Raw genomic sequence first — 17,242 nt, 5'->3', positions numbered from 1 at the left:
CAATCCCCAACTAATCCCACTGCCCCGCTCTCTCCCCATAGCCCTGTATCAATCCCCAAACTAATCCCACTGCCCCACTCTCTCCCCATAGCCCTGTATCAATCCCCAAACTAATCCCACTGCCCCGCTCTCTCCCCATAGTCCTGTATCAATCCCCAACTAATCCCACTGCCCCACTCTCTCCCCATAGCCCTGTATCAATCTCCAAACTAATCCCACTGCCCCACTCTCTCCCCATAGTCCCGTATCAATCCCCAACTAATCCCACTGCCCCACTCTCTCCCCATAGTCCCGTATCAATCCCCAACTAATCCCACTGCCCCACTCTCTCCCCATAGCCCTGTATCAATCTCCAAACTAATCCCACTGCCCCACTCTCTCCCCATAGTCCCGTATCAATCCCCAACTAATCCCACTGCCCCGCTCTCTCCCCATAGTCCTGTATCAATCCCCAACTAATCCCACTGCCCCGCTCTCTCCCCATAGCCCTGTATCAATCCCCAAACTAATCCCACTGCCCCACTCTCTCCCCATAGCCCTGTATCAATCCCCAACTAATCCCACTGCCCCGCTCTCTCCCCATAGCCCTGTATCAATCCCCAAACTAATCCACTGCCCCACTCTCTCCCCATAGCCCTGTATCAATCCCCAACTAATCCCACTGCCCCGCTCTCTCCCCATAGTCCTGTATCAATCCCCAAACTAATCCCACTGCCCCGCTTTCTCCCCATAGCCCTGTATCAATCCCCAACTAATCCCACTGCCCCACTCTCTCCCCATAGTCCTGTATCAATCCCCAAACTAATCCCACTGCCCCGCTCTCTCCCCATAGTCCTGTATCAATCCCCAAACTAATCCCACTGCCCCGCTCTCTCCCCATAGTCCTGTATCAATCCCGAACTAATCCCACTGCCCCGCGCTCTCCCCATAGCCCTGTATCAATCTCCAAACTAATCCCACTGCCCCGCTCTCTCCACATAGCCCTGTATCAATCCCCAAACTAATCCCACTGCCGCACTCTCTCCCCATAGCCCTGTATCAATCCCAAACTAATCCCACTGCCCCGCTCTCTCCACATAGCCCTGTATCAATCCCCAAACTAATCCCACTGCCCCGCTCTCTCCACATAGTCCCGTATCAATCCCCAAACTAATCCCACTGCCCCGCTCTCTCCACAAAGCCCTGTATCAATCCCCAAACTAATCCCACTGCCCCACTCTCTCCCCATAGCCCTGTATCAATCCCCAAACTAATCCCACTGCCCCGCTCTCTCCCCATAGTCCTGTATCAATCCCCAAACTAATCCCACTGCCCCGCTCTCTCCCCATAGTCCTGTATCAATCCCCAAACTAATCCCACTGCCCCGCTCTCTCCCCATAGCCCTGTATCAAACCCAAACTAATCCCACTGCCCCGCTCTCTCCCCATAGCCCTGTATCAATCCACAAACTAACCCCACTGCCCCGCTCTCTCCCCATAGCCCTGTATCAATCCACAAACTAATCCCACTGCCCCGCTCTCTCTCCCCATAGTCCTGTATCAATCTCCAAGCTAATCCCACTGCCCCGCTCTCTCCCCATAGTCCTTTATCAATCCCCAAACTAATCCCACTGCCCCACTCTCTCCCCATAGCCCTGTATCAATCCCCAAACTAATCCCACTGCCCCGCTCTCTCCCTATAGCCCTGTATCAATCCCAAACTAATCCCACTGCCCCGCTCTCTCCCCATAGCCCTGTATCAATCCACAAACTAATCCCACTGCCCCGCTCTCTCCCTATAGCCCTGTATCATACCCAAACTAATCCCACTGCCCCACTCTCTCCCCATAGCCCTGTATCAAACCCAAACTAATCCCACTGCCCCGCTCTCTCACCATAGCCCTGTATCAATCCCAATCTAATCCCACTGCCCCGCTCTCTCCCCATAGCCCTGTATCAATCCCCAAACTAATCCCACTGCCCCGCTCTCTCCACATAGTCCTGTATCAATCCCCAAACTAATCCCACTGCCCCGCTCTCTCCACATAGCCCTGTATCAATCCCCAAACTAATCCCACTGCCCCACTCTCTCCCCATAGCCCTGTATCAAACCCAAACTAATCCCACTGCCCCGCTCTCTCATCATAGCCCTGTATCAATCCCAAACTAATCCCACTGCCCCACTCTCTCCCCATAGCCCTGTATCAATCCCCAACTAATCCCACTGCCCCGCTCTCTCCCCATAGCCCTGTATCAATCCCCAAACTAATCCACTGCCCCACTCTCTCCCCATAGCCCTGTATCAATCCCCAACTAATCCCACTGCCCCGCTTTCTCCCCATAGCCCTGTATCAATCCCCAAACTAATCCCACTGCCCCGCTTTCTCCCCATAGCCCTGTATCAATCCCCAACTAATCCCACTGCCCCGCTCTCTCCCCATAGCCCTGTATCAATCCCCAAACTAATCCCACTGCCCCGCTCTCTCCCCATAGTCCTGTATCAATCCCGAACTAATCCCACTGCCCCGCTCTCTCCCCATAGCCCTGTATCAATCTCCAAACTAATCCCACTGCCCCGCTCTCTCCACATAGCCCTGTATCAATCCCCAAACTAATCCCACTGCCCCACTCTCTCCCCATAGCCCTGTATCAATCCCAAACTAATCCCACTGCCCCGCTCTCTCCACATAGCCCTGTATCAATCCCCAAACTAATCCCACTGCCCCGCTCTCTCCCCATAGTCCCGTATCAATCCCCAAACTAATCCCACTGCACCGCTCTCTCCACAAAGCCCTGTATCAATCCCCAAACTAATCCCACTGCCCCACTCTCTCCCCATAGCCCTGTATCAATCCCCAAACTAATCCCACTGCCCCGCTCTCTCCCCATAGTCCTGTATCAATCCCCAAACTAATCCCACTGCCCCGCTCTCTCCCCATAGCCCTGTATCAAACCCAAACTAATCCCACTGCCCCGCTCTCTCCCCATAGCCCTGTATCAATCCACAAACTAACCCCACTGCCCCGCTCTCTCCCCATAGCCCTGTATCAATCCACAAACTAATCCCACTGCCCCGCTCTCTCTCCCCATAGCCCTGTATCAATCTCCAAACTAATCCCACTGCCCCACTCTCTCCCCATAGTCCCGTATCAATCCCCAACTAATCCCACTGCCCCGCTCTCTCCCCATAGCCCTGTATCAATCTCCAAACTAATCCCACTGCCCCACCCTCTCCCCATAGTCCTGTATCAAACCCAAACTAATCCCACTGCCCCGCTCTCTCCCCATAGTCCTGTATCAATCCCCAACTAATCCCACTGCCCCGCTCTCTCCCCATAGCCCTGTATCAATCCCCAAACTAATCCCACTGCCCCACTCTCTCCCCATAGCCCTGTATCAATCCCCAAACTAATCCCACTGCCCCGCTCTCTCCCCATAGTCCTGTATCAATCCCCAACTAATCCCGCTGCCCCGCTCTCTCCCCATAGCCCTGTATCAATCCCCAAACTAATCCCACTGCCCCACTCTCTCCCCATAGCCCTGTATCAATCCCCAACTAATCCCACTGCCCCGCTCTCTCCCCATAGCCCTGTATCAATCCCCAAACTAATCCACTGCCCCACTCTCTCCCCATAGCCCTGTATCAATCCCCAAACTAATCCCACTGCCCCACTCTCTCCCCATAGTCCCGTATCAATCCCCAACTAATCCCACTGCCCCGCTTTCTCCCCATAGCCCTGTATCAATCCCCAACTAATCCCACTGCCCCACTCTCTCCCCATAGTCCTGTATCAATCCCCAAACTAATCCCACTGCCCCGCTCTCTCCCCATAGTCCTGTATCAATCCCCAAACTAATCCCACTGCCCCGCTCTCTCCCCATAGTCCTGTATCAATCCCGAACTAATCCCACTGCCCCGCTCTCTCCCCATAGCCCTGTATCAATCTCCAAACTAATCCCACTGCCCCACTCTCTCCCCATAGTCCTGTATCAATCCCCAAACTAATCCCACTGCCCCGCTCTCTCCACATAGCCCTGTATCAATCCCCAAACGAATCCCACTGCCCCACTCTCTCCCCATAGCCCTGTATCAATCCCAAACTAATCCCACTGCCCCGCTCTCTCCACATAGCCCTGTATCAATCCCCAAACTAATCCCACTGCCCCGCTCTCTCCCCATAGTCCCGTATCAATCCCCAAACTAATCCCACTGCCCCGCTCTCTCCACAAAGCCCTGTATCAATCCCCAAACTAATCCCACTGCCCCACTCTCTCCCCATAGCCCTGTATCAATCCCCAAACTAATCCCACTGCCCCGCTCTCTCCCCGTAGTCCTGTATCAATCCCCAAACTAATCCCACTGCCCCGCTCTCTCCCCATAGTCCTGTATCAATCCCCAAACTAATCCCACTGCCCCGCTCTCTCCCCATAGCCCTGTATCAAACCCAAACTAATCCCACTGCCCCGCTCTCTCCCCATAGCCCTGTATCAATCCCCAAACTAATCCCACTGCCCCGCTCTCTCCCCATAGCCCTGTATCAAACCCAAACTAATCCCACTGCCCCGCTCTCTCCCCATAGCCCTGTATCAATCCACAAACTAATCCCACTGCCCCGCTCTCTCTCCCCATAGTCCTGTATCAATCTCCAAGCTAATCCCACTGCCCCGCTCTCTCCCCATAGTCCTTTATCAATCCCCAAACTAATCCCACTGCCCCACTCTCTCCCCATAGCCCTGTATCAATCCCCAAACTAATCCCACTGCCCCGCTTTCTCCCTATAGCCCTGTATCAATCCCAAACTAATCCCACTGCCCCGCTCTCTCCCCATAGCCCTGTATCAATCCACAAACTAATCCCACTGCCCCGCTCTCTCCCTATAGCCCTGTATCATACCCAAACTAATCCCACTGCCCCACTCTCTCCCCATAGCCCTGTATCAAACCCAAACTAATCCCACTGCCCCGCTCTCTCACCATAGCCCTGTATCAATCCCAATCTAATCCCACTGCCCCGCTCTCTCCCCATAGCCCTGTATCAATCCCCAAACTAATCCCACTGCCCCGCTCTCTCCACATAGTCCTGTATCAATCCCCAAACTAATCCCACTGCCCCGCTCTCTCCCCATAGCCCTGTATCAATCCCCAAACTAATCCCACTGCCCCACTCTCTCCCCATAGCCCTGTATCAATCCCCAAACTAATCCCACTGCCCCGCTCTCTCCCTATAGCCCTGTATCAATCCCAAACTAATCCCACTGCCCCGCTCTCTCCCCATAGCCCTGTATCAATCCACAAACTAATCCCACTGCCCCGCTCTCTCCCTATAGCCCTGTATCATACCCAAACTAATCCCACTGCCCCACTCTCTCCCCATAGCCCTGTATCAAACCCAAACTAATCCCACTGCCCCGCTCTCTCACCATAGCCCTGTATCAATCCCAATCTAATCCCACTGCCCCGCTCTCTCCCCATAGCCCTGTATCAATCCCCAAACTAATCCCACTGCCCCGCTCTCTCCACATAGTCCTGTATCAATCCCCAAACTAATCCCACTGCCCCGCTCTCTCCACATAGCCCTGTATCAATCCCCAAACTAATCCCACTGCCCCACTCTCTCCCCATAGCCCTGTATCAAACCCAAACTAATCCCACTGCCCCGCTCTCTCATCATAGCCCTGTATCAATCCCAAACTAATCCCACTGCCCCACTCTCTCCCCATAGCCCTGTATCAATCCCCAACTAATCCCACTGCCCCGCTCTCTCCCCATAGCCCTGTATCAATCCCCAAACTAATCCACTGCCCCACTCTCTCCCCATAGCCCTGTATCAATCCCCAACTAATCCCACTGCCCCGCTTTCTCCCCATAGCCCTGTATCAATCCCCAAACTAATCCCACTGCCCCGCTTTCTCCCCATAGCCCTGTATCAATCCCCAACTAATCCCACTGCCCCGCTCTCTCCCCATAGCCCTGTATCAATCCCCAAACTAATCCCACTGCCCCGCTCTCTCCCCATAGTCCTGTATCAATCCCGAACTAATCCCACTGCCCCGCTCTCTCCCCATAGCCCTGTATCAATCTCCAAACTAATCCCACTGCCCCGCTCTCTCCACATAGCCCTGTATCAATCCCCAAACTAATCCCACTGCCCCACTCTCTCCCCATAGCCCTGTATCAATCCCAAACTAATCCCACTGCCCCGCTCTCTCCACATAGCCCTGTATCAATCCCCAAACTAATCCCACTGCCCCGCTCTCTCCCCATAGTCCCGTATCAATCCCCAAACTAATCCCACTGCACCGCTCTCTCCACAAAGCCCTGTATCAATCCCCAAACTAATCCCACTGCCCCACTCTCTCCCCATAGCCCTGTATCAATCCCCAAACTAATCCCACTGCCCCGCTCTCTCCCCATAGTCCTGTATCAATCCCCAAACTAATCCCACTGCCCCGCTCTCTCCCCATAGCCCTGTATCAAACCCAAACTAATCCCACTGCCCCGCTCTCTCCCCATAGCCCTGTATCAATCCACAAACTAACCCCACTGCCCCGCTCTCTCCCCATAGCCCTGTATCAATCCACAAACTAATCCCACTGCCCCGCTCTCTCTCCCCATAGCCCTGTATCAATCTCCAAACTAATCCCACTGCCCCACTCTCTCCCCATAGTCCCGTATCAATCCCCAACTAATCCCACTGCCCCGCTCTCTCCCCATAGCCCTGTATCAATCTCCAAACTAATCCCACTGCCCCACCCTCTCCCCATAGTCCTGTATCAAACCCAAACTAATCCCACTGCCCCGCTCTCTCCCCATAGTCCTGTATCAATCCCCAACTAATCCCACTGCCCCGCTCTCTCCCCATAGCCCTGTATCAATCCCCAAACTAATCCCACTGCCCCACTCTCTCCCCATAGCCCTGTATCAATCCCCAAACTAATCCCACTGCCCCGCTCTCTCCCCATAGTCCTGTATCAATCCCCAACTAATCCCGCTGCCCCGCTCTCTCCCCATAGCCCTGTATCAATCCCCAAACTAATCCCACTGCCCCACTCTCTCCCCATAGCCCTGTATCAATCCCCAACTAATCCCACTGCCCCGCTCTCTCCCCATAGCCCTGTATCAATCCCCAAACTAATCCACTGCCCCACTCTCTCCCCATAGCCCTGTATCAATCCCCAAACTAATCCCACTGCCCCACTCTCTCCCCATAGTCCCGTATCAATCCCCAACTAATCCCACTGCCCCGCTTTCTCCCCATAGCCCTGTATCAATCCCCAACTAATCCCACTGCCCCACTCTCTCCCCATAGTCCTGTATCAATCCCCAAACTAATCCCACTGCCCCGCTCTCTCCCCATAGTCCTGTATCAATCCCCAAACTAATCCCACTGCCCCGCTCTCTCCCCATAGTCCTGTATCAATCCCGAACTAATCCCACTGCCCCGCTCTCTCCCCATAGCCCTGTATCAATCTCCAAACTAATCCCACTGCCCCACTCTCTCCCCATAGTCCTGTATCAATCCCCAAACTAATCCCACTGCCCCGCTCTCTCCACATAGCCCTGTATCAATCCCCAAACGAATCCCACTGCCCCACTCTCTCCCCATAGCCCTGTATCAATCCCAAACTAATCCCACTGCCCCGCTCTCTCCACATAGCCCTGTATCAATCCCCAAACTAATCCCACTGCCCCGCTCTCTCCCCATAGTCCCGTATCAATCCCCAAACTAATCCCACTGCCCCGCTCTCTCCACAAAGCCCTGTATCAATCCCCAAACTAATCCCACTGCCCCACTCTCTCCCCATAGCCCTGTATCAATCCCCAAACTAATCCCACTGCCCCGCTCTCTCCCCGTAGTCCTGTATCAATCCCCAAACTAATCCCACTGCCCCGCTCTCTCCCCATAGTCCTGTATCAATCCCCAAACTAATCCCACTGCCCCGCTCTCTCCCCATAGCCCTGTATCAAACCCAAACTAATCCCACTGCCCCGCTCTCTCCCCATAGCCCTGTATCAATCCCCAAACTAATCCCACTGCCCCGCTCTCTCCCCATAGCCCTGTATCAAACCCAAACTAATCCCACTGCCCCGCTCTCTCCCCATAGCCCTGTATCAATCCACAAACTAATCCCACTGCCCCGCTCTCTCTCCCCATAGTCCTGTATCAATCTCCAAGCTAATCCCACTGCCCCGCTCTCTCCCCATAGTCCTTTATCAATCCCCAAACTAATCCCACTGCCCCACTCTCTCCCCATAGCCCTGTATCAATCCCCAAACTAATCCCACTGCCCCGCTTTCTCCCTATAGCCCTGTATCAATCCCAAACTAATCCCACTGCCCCGCTCTCTCCCCATAGCCCTGTATCAATCCACAAACTAATCCCACTGCCCCGCTCTCTCCCTATAGCCCTGTATCATACCCAAACTAATCCCACTGCCCCACTCTCTCCCCATAGCCCTGTATCAAACCCAAACTAATCCCACTGCCCCGCTCTCTCACCATAGCCCTGTATCAATCCCAATCTAATCCCACTGCCCCGCTCTCTCCCCATAGCCCTGTATCAATCCCCAAACTAATCCCACTGCCCCGCTCTCTCCACATAGTCCTGTATCAATCCCCAAACTAATCCCACTGCCCCGCTCTCTCCACATAGCCCTGTATCAATCCCCAAACTAATCCCACTGCCCCACTCTCTCCCGTTAGCCCTGTATCAAACCCAAACTAATCCCACTGCCCCGCTCTCTCATCATAGCCCTGTATCAATCCCAAACTAATCCCACTGCCCCGCTCTCTCCCCATAGCCCTGTATCAAAGCCAAACTAATCCCACTGCCCCGCTCTCTCCCCATAGTCCTGTATCAAACCCAAACTAATCCCACTGTCCCACTCTCTCCCCATAGTCCTGTATTAATCCCAAACTAATCCCACTGCCCCGCTCTCTCCCCATAGTCCTGTATCTATCCCCAAACTAATCCCACTGCCCCACTCTCTCCCCATAGCCCTGTTCCAATCCCCAACTAATCCCACTGTCCCGCTCTCTCCCCATAGCCCTGTATCAATCCCAAATCTAATCCCACTGCCCCACTCTCTCCCCATAGCCCTGTATCAATCCCAAAACTAATCCCATTGCCCCACTCTCTCCCCATAGCCCTGTATCAATCCCCAACTAATCCCACTACCCCGCTCTCTCCCCATAGCCCTGTATCAATCCCAAACTAATCCCACTGCCCTGCTCTCTCTCCATAGCCCTGTATCAATCTCTGTACCAAGTACCCCAGTGAGAGTCAGTGTGTGTGGGACTGTACCCCAGTGAGAGTCAGTGTGTGTGGGACCCGTACCCCTGTGAGAGTCAGTGTGTGTGGGACCCATACCCAAGTGAGAGTCAGTGTGTGTGGGACTGTACCCCAGTGAGAGTCAGTGTGTGTGGGACCTGTACCCCAGTGAGAGTCAGTGTGTGTGGGACCCGTACCCCTGTGAGAGTCAGTGTGTGTGGGACCCATACCCCAGTGAGAGTCAGTGTGTGTGGGACCCGTACCCCTGTGAGAGTCAGTGTGTGTGGGACCCATACCCCAGTGAGAGTCAGTGTGTGTGGGACCCATACCCCAGTGAGAGTCAGTGTGTGTGGGACTGTACCCCAGTGAGAGTCAGTGTGTGTGGGACTGTACCCCAGTGAGAGTCAGTGTGTTTGGGACTGTACCCCAGTGAGAGTCAGTGTGTGTGGGACTGTACCCCAGTGAGAGTCAGTGTGTGTGGGACTGTACCCCAGTGAGAGTCAGTGTGTGTGTGGGACCCGTACCCCAGTGAGAGTCAGTGTGTGTGGGACTGTACCCCAGTGAGAGTCCGTGTGTGTGGGACTGTACCCCAGTGAGTGTCAGTGTGTGTGGGACCCATACCCCAGTGAGAGTCAGTGTGTGTGTGGGACTCATACCCCAGTGAGAGTCAGTGTGTGTGGGACTGTACCCCAGTGAGAGTCAGTGTGTGTGGGACTGTACCCCAGTGAGAGTCAGTGTGTGTGGGACCTGTACCCCAGTGAGAGTCAGTGTGTGTGTGGGACCCGTACCCCAGTGAGAGTCAGTGTGTGTGGGACTGTACCCCAGTGAGAGTCAGTGTGTGTGGTACTGTACCCCAGTGAGAGTCAGTGTGTGTGGGACTGTACCCCAGTGAGAGTCAGTGTGTGTGGTACTGTACCCCAGTGAGAGTCAGTGTGTGTGTGGGACCCGTACCCCAGTGAGAGTCAGTGTGTGTGGGACTGTACCCCAGTGAGAGTCAGTGTGTGTGGGACCCATACCCCAGTGAGAGTCAGTGTGTGTGGGACCCATACCCCAGTGAGAGTCAGTTTTGTGTGGGACCCGTACCCCAGTGAGAGTCATTGTGTGTGGGACCCGTACCCCAGTGAGAGTCAGTGTGTGTGGGACTGTACCCCAGTGAGAGTCAGTGTGTGTGGGACTGTACCCCAGTGAGAGTCAGTGTGTGTGGGACCCGTACCCCAGTGAGAGTCAGTGTGTGTGGGACCCGTACCCCAGTGAGAGTCAGTGTGTGTGGGACTGTACCCCAGTGAGAGTCAGTGTGTGTGGGACTGTACCCCAGTGAGAGTCAGTGTGTGTGGGACCCGTACCCCAGTGAGAGTCAGTGTGTGTGGGACTGTACCCCAGTGAGAGTCAGTGTGTGTGGGACCCGTACCCCAGTGAGAGTCAGTGTGTGTGGGACCCGTACCCCAGTGAGAGTCAGTGTGTGTGGGACCCGTACCCCAGTGAGAGTCAGTGTGTGTGGGACTGTACCCCAGTGAGAGTCAGTGTGTGTGGGACTGTACCCCAGTGAGAGTCAGTGTGTGTGGGACCCGTACCCCAGTGAGAGTCAGTGTGTATGGGACTGTATCCCAGTGAGAGTCAGTGTGTGTGGGTCCCGTACCCCAGTGAGAGTCAGTGTGTGTGGAACTGTATCCCAGTGAGAGTCAGTGTGTGTGGGACTGTATCCCAGTGAGAGTCAGTGTGTGTGGGACCCGTACCCCAGTGAGAGTCAGTGTGTGTGGGACTGTATCCCAGTGAGAGTCAGTGTGTGTGGGACTGTGTTATATTGAAGGAATGGGTGGTGTCCGGCAAAGGTGGGTGAATTAGTGCCTAGCCAAAATACTCTAGACTGCACACAAAATTCGTCCTCACTGTTCAATAAAATGAATGAAGTCTTAAATCTAAAGTAAAAACGCAAGCTCTCAAATTCTGGATCAATATCGAGGGCAGCCTAAACACAACTGGTGATGGCACAGGCTTTTTTTACTACTTCAGGGGGGGTTCAGTGATGCTGCTCCCCTCGTTCTGCGCACTGCCTCAAAAACCAGAAGCAGAAGGAGCAGCGAGGCAGCCTGGCCCAGCGGGCTGAGTGACCCCAGGCCCCGAGCACCATCGGGGCAGGACGGGGAGTGACCCCAGGCCCCGAGCACCATCGGGGCAGGACGGGGAGTGACCCCAGGCCCCGAGCACCATCGGGACAGGATAGGGAGTGACCCCAGGCCCCGAGCACCATCGGGGCAGGATAGGGAGTGACCCCAGGCCCCGAGCACCATCGGGGCAGGATAGGGAGTGACCCCAGGCCCCGAGCACCATCGGGACAGGATAGGGAGTGACCCCAGGCCCCGAGCACCATCGGGGCAGGATAGGGAGTGACCCCAGGCCCCGAGCACCATCGGGGCAGGATAGGGAGTGACCCCAGGCCCCGAGCACCATCGGGGCAGGATAGGGAGTGACCCCAGGCCCCGAGCACCATCGGGGCAGGACGGGGAGTGACCCCAGGCCCCGAGCACCATCAGGGCAGGACGGGGAGTGACCCCAGGCCCCGAGCACCATCGGGGCAGGATAGGGAGTGACCCCAGGCCCCGAGCACCATCGGGGCAGGACGGGGAGTGACCCCAGGCCCCGAGCACCATCAGGGCAGGACGGGGAGTGACCCCAGGCCCCGAGCACCATCGGGGCAGGATAGGGAGTGACCCCAGGCCCCGAGCACCATCGGGGCAGGACGGGGAGTGACCCCAGGCCCCGAGCACCATCGGGGCAGGACGGGGAGTGACCCCAGGCCCCGAGCACCATCGGGGCAGGACGGGGAGTGACCCCAGGCCCCGAGCACCATCGGGGCAGGACGGGGAGTGACCCCAGGCCCCGAGCACCATCGGGGCAGCATAGGGAGTGACCCCAGGCCCCGAGCACCATCGGGGCAGGACGGGGAGTGACCCCAGGCCCCGAGCACCATCGGGGCAGGATAGGGAGTGACCCCAGGCCCCGAGCACCATCGGGGCAGGATAGGGAGTGACCCCAGGCCCCGAGCACCATCGGGGCAGGACGGGGAGTGACCCCAGGCCCCGAGCACCATCGGGGCAGGATAGGGAGTGACCCCAGGCCCCGAGCACCATCGGGGCAGGACGGGGAGTGACCCCAGGCCCCGAGCACCATCGGGGCAGGACGGGGAGTGACCCCAGGCCCCGAGCACCATCGGGGCAGGATAGGGAGTGACCCCAGGCCCCGAGCACCATCGGGGCAGGACGGGGAGTGACCCCAGGCCCCGAGCACCATCGGGGCAGGATAGGGAGTGACCCCAGGCCCCGAGCACCATCGGGGCAGGACGGGGAGTGACCCCAGGCCCCGAGCACCATCGGGGCAGGATAGGGAGTGACCCCAGGCCCCGAGCACCATCGGGGCAGGACGGGGAGTGACCCCAGGCCCCGAGCACCATCGGAGCAGGACGGGGAGTGACGGACTGACCCCAGGCCCCGAGAACCATCGGGGCAGGCCGGGGAGTGGAAGGAGCAGCGAGGCAGCCTGACCCCCGGCCCCGAGGACCATCGGAGCAGGACGGGGAGTGGAAGGAGCAACGTGGCAGTGTAGCACTCCAGGGAGCAGTGTGTGCTGGTGCAGGAGGGTGACGGCAGTGAAAAGTGACATCACCCAGGTCCAGGTCGGTGATTGGAGCGTGGGCAGATACAGCAGGAGCGGCGAGGTCGGGGCGAGGGAGCGGGGAGGTCGGGGCGAGGGAGCGGGGAGGTCGGGGCGAGGGAGCGGGGAGGTCGGGGCGAGGTCGTGGCGAGGTCGGGGCGAGGTCAGGGCGAGGTCGGGGCGAGGTCGGGGAGGTCAGGGCGAGGTCGGGGCAAGGTCGGGGAGGTCAGGGCGAGGGAGCGGGGAGGTCGGGGCGAAGGAGCGGGGAGGCCGGGACGAGGGAGCGGGGAGGTCGGGGCGAGGGAGCGGGGAGGCCGGGGCGAGGGAGCGGGGAGGTCGGCGCGAGGTCGGGGCGAGGTCAGGGCGAGGTCGGGGCGAGGGAGCGGCGAGAGACTGTACAGGGACGTGATCGGGGCCCAGGAGAGGCGAGTGCCCGGGGGCAGTACGGACCCAGCCCACACTGCGATATGTGAGCACACTGGGTCCGTGCAGCAGAGCAGGTCTCCAGTGGTCCTGGTTAACCCTTGCCCCTGGACCAAGACCTCGCTCTGTCAAGCCCGTGTGGTGGCTGGTGTATAACGGTCACCCCACGTTAAACAATCCACACACAGGCATCTTCCACCCTTCAGGATGTAGTTCGGGATCTGGAATATCAGGTCCTTCACCAGACTGATTCCTGGGATGGCAGGACTGACATAAGAGGAGAGACTGGATTGACTGGGCCTTTATTCATTGGAGTTTAGAAGAATGAGAGGTGATCTCATAGAAACATATAAAATTCTGACGGGACTGGACAGGTTAGATGCGGGAAGAATGTTCCTGATGTTGGGGAAGTCCAGAACCAGGGGACATAGTCTAAGGATAAGGGGTAAGCCATTTAGGACTGAGATGAGGAGAAACTTCTTCACTCAGAGAATTGTTAACCTGTGGAATTCCCTGCCGCAGAGAGTTGTTGATGCCAGTTCATTGGATATATTCAAGAGGGAGTTAGATATGGCCCTTACGGCTAAAGGGATCAAGGGGTGTGGAGAGAAAGCAGGAAAGGGGTACTGAGGGAATGATCAGCCATGATCTTATTGAATGGTGATGCAGGCTCGAAGGGCCGAATAGCCTACTCCTGCACCTATTTTCTATGTTTCTATGTTACCTGTGAACTTTACAGATATATAAAACGGAAAAGAGTGACTAAAGTAAATGTTGGTCCTTTAGAAGATGAGAAGGGGGATTTAATAATGGGAAATGTGGAAATGGCTGAGACCTTAAACAATTATTTTGCTTCGGTCTTCACAGTGGAAGACACAAAAACCATGCCAAAAATTGCTGGTCACGGGAATGTGGGAAGGGAGGACCTTGAGATAATCACTATCACTAGGGGGGTAGTGCTGGACAGGCTAATGGGACTCAAGGTAGACAAGTCCCCTGGTCCTGATGAAATGCATCCCAGGGTATTAAAAGAGATGGCAGAAGTTACAGCAGATGCATTCGTTATAATCTACCAAAATTCTCTGGACTCTGGGGAGGTACCAGCGGATTGGAAAGCAGCTAATATAACACCTCTGTTTAAAAAAGGGGGCAGACAAAAGGCAGGTAACTATAGGCCGGTTAGTTTAACATCTGTAGTGGGGAAAATGCTTGAAGCTATCATTAAGGAAGAAATAGCGGGACATCTAGATAGGAATAGTGCAATCAAGCAGACACAGCATGGATTCATGAAGGGGAAATCATGTTTAACTAATTTACTGGAATTCTTTGAGGATATAACGAGCATGGTGGATAGAGGTGTACCGATGGATGTGGAGTATTTAGATTTCCAAAAGGCATTCGATAAGGTGCCACACAAAAGGTTACTGCAGAAGATAGAGGTACGCGGAGTCAGAGGAAATGTATTAGCATGGATCGAGAAATGGTTGGCTAACAGAAAGCAGAGAGTCGGGATAAATGGGTCCTTTTCGGGTTGGAAATCGGTGGTTAGTGGTGTGCCACAGGGATCGGTGCTGGGACCACAACTGTTTACAATATACATAAATGACCTGGAAGAGGGGACAGAGTGTAGTGTAACAAAATTTGCAGATGACACTAAGATTAGTGGGAAAGCGGGTTGTGTAGAGGACACAGAGAGGCTGCAAAGAGATTTAGATAGGTTAAGCGAATGGGCTAAGGTTTGGCAGATGGAATACAATGTCGGAAAATGTGAGGTCATCCACCTTGGGAAAAAAAACAGTAAAAGGGAATATTATTTGACTGGGGAGAAATTACAACATGCTGCGGTGCAGAGGGACCTGGGGGTCCTTGTGCATGAATCCCAAAAAGTTAGTTTGCAGGTGCAGCAGGTAATCAGGAAGGCGAATGGAATGTTGGCCTTCATTGCGAGAGGGATGGAGTACAAAAGCAGGGAGGTCCTGCTGCAACTGTACAGGGTATTGGTGAGGCCGCACCTGGAGTACTGCGTGCAGTTTTGGTCACCTTACTTAAGGAAGGATATACTAGCTTTGGAGGGGGTACAGAGATGATTCACTAGGCTGATTCCGGAGATGAGGGGGTTACCTTATGATGATAGATTGAGTAGACTGGGTCTTTACTCGTTGGAGTTCAGAAGGATGAGGGGTGATCTTATAGAAACATTTAAAATAATGAAAGGGATAGACAAGATAGAGGCAGAGAGGTTGTTTCCACTGGTCGGGGAGACTAGAACTAGGGGGCACAGCCTCAAAATATGGGGGAGCCAATTTAAAACCGAGTTGAGAAGGAATTTCTTCTCCCAGAGGGTTGTGAATCTGTGGAATTCTCTGCCCAAGGAAGCAGTTGAGGCTAGCTCATTGAATGTTTTCAAGTCACAGATAGATAGATTTTTAACTAATAAGGGAATTAAGGGTTACGGGGAGCGGGCGGGTAAGTGGAGCTGAGTCCACGGCCAGATCAGCCATGATCTTGTTGAATGGCGGAGCAGGCTCGAGGGGCTAGATGGCCTACTCCTGTTCCTAATTCTTATGTTCTTATGATTTTATGATAGAGAGAGAGTGGGGGACAGATAGAGAGAGAGGGGAGGAGAGAGAAAGCGTGGGGGGGAGAGAGAGTGGGGGAGAGAGAGAGTGGGGGATAGAGAGTGGGGGAGAGGGAGAGAGTGTGGGGGAGAGAGAGAGTGGGGGAGTTAGAGAGTGTGGGGGAGAGAGAGTGGGGGAGAGAGAGTGGGGGAGAGAGAGAGAGCGGGAGAGAAAGATAGGTGGGGAGAGAGTGGGGGAGAGAGAGAGAGAGTGGGGGAGAAAGAGAGAGTGGTGGAGAGAGTGGGGGAGAGAGCGAGAGAGTGGGGCGAGAGAGTGGAGGAGAGAGAGAGAGAATAGGGGAGAGAGAGAGAGTGGGGGAGAGGGAGATGGGGGAAGAAAGAGAGACGGGGGGAGAGAGAGAGTGGGAGAGAGAGAGTGGGGGAGAGCGAGAGTTGGGGAGAGTTTCAGAGGGGGAGGGAGAGAGTGGGAGGGAGAGGGAGAGAGTGGGGAGAGAAAGAGTGGTGGGGGAGAGAGAATGGGGGGAGAGAGAGAGAGTGGGAGGGAATGAGAGAGAGTGGGGGAGAGAGAGAGTGTGGGGGAGAGAGAGAGAGAGAGTGTGGGGGAGAGAGAGAGAGAATAGGGGAGAAAGAGAGAGAGTGGGGGAGAAAGAGAGAGATTGCGGGGAGAGAGAGAGAGTGGGGGAGAGAGAAAATGTATTAGCATGGATCGAGAATTGGCTGGCTAACAGAAAGCAGAGTCAGGATAAATGGGTCCTTTTCGGGTTGGAAATCGGTGGTTAGTGGTGTGCCACAGGGATCGGTGCTGGGACCACAACTGTTTACAATATACATAGATGACCTGGAAGAGGGGACAGAGTGTAGTGTAACAAAATTTGCAGATGACACTAAGATTAGTGGGAAAGCGGGTTGTGTAGAGGACACAGAGAGGCTGCAAAGAGATTTAGATAGGTTAAGCGAATGGGCTAAGGTTTGGCAGATGGAATACAATGTCGGATTGTGTGAGGTCAGCCACCTTGGGGGAAAAAAACAGTAAAAGGGATTATTATTTGAATGGGGAGAAATTACAACATGCTGAGGTGCAGAGGGACCTGGGGTTCTTGTGCATGAAACTCTTTTTGGAGTTTACCTGCAAAACAAAAACATTAATCGGTGCCACCCGCCCTGGATGACACACCAGAAATTTACAAGGCCCTCTTTTTTTGGGTTTTTTTTTTTGGGCACTAAAATCAAATTTTCCTTTTTTCAGTGCCCCCTATAAAAGAGAAGGGGGACACTAAAAACACCGGCAATTAAAACAAATTAAACTTTAAAACGTAAAATCAAATTAAAATTTGGTTGCCGGGC

This window comes from Pristiophorus japonicus, unplaced genomic scaffold (assembly GCF_044704955.1).
Source record: "Pristiophorus japonicus isolate sPriJap1 unplaced genomic scaffold, sPriJap1.hap1 HAP1_SCAFFOLD_526, whole genome shotgun sequence".
In the NCBI taxonomy this organism is placed as follows: domain Eukaryota; kingdom Metazoa; phylum Chordata; class Chondrichthyes; family Pristiophoridae; genus Pristiophorus; species Pristiophorus japonicus.
This window is presented reverse-complemented; position numbering follows the sequence as displayed.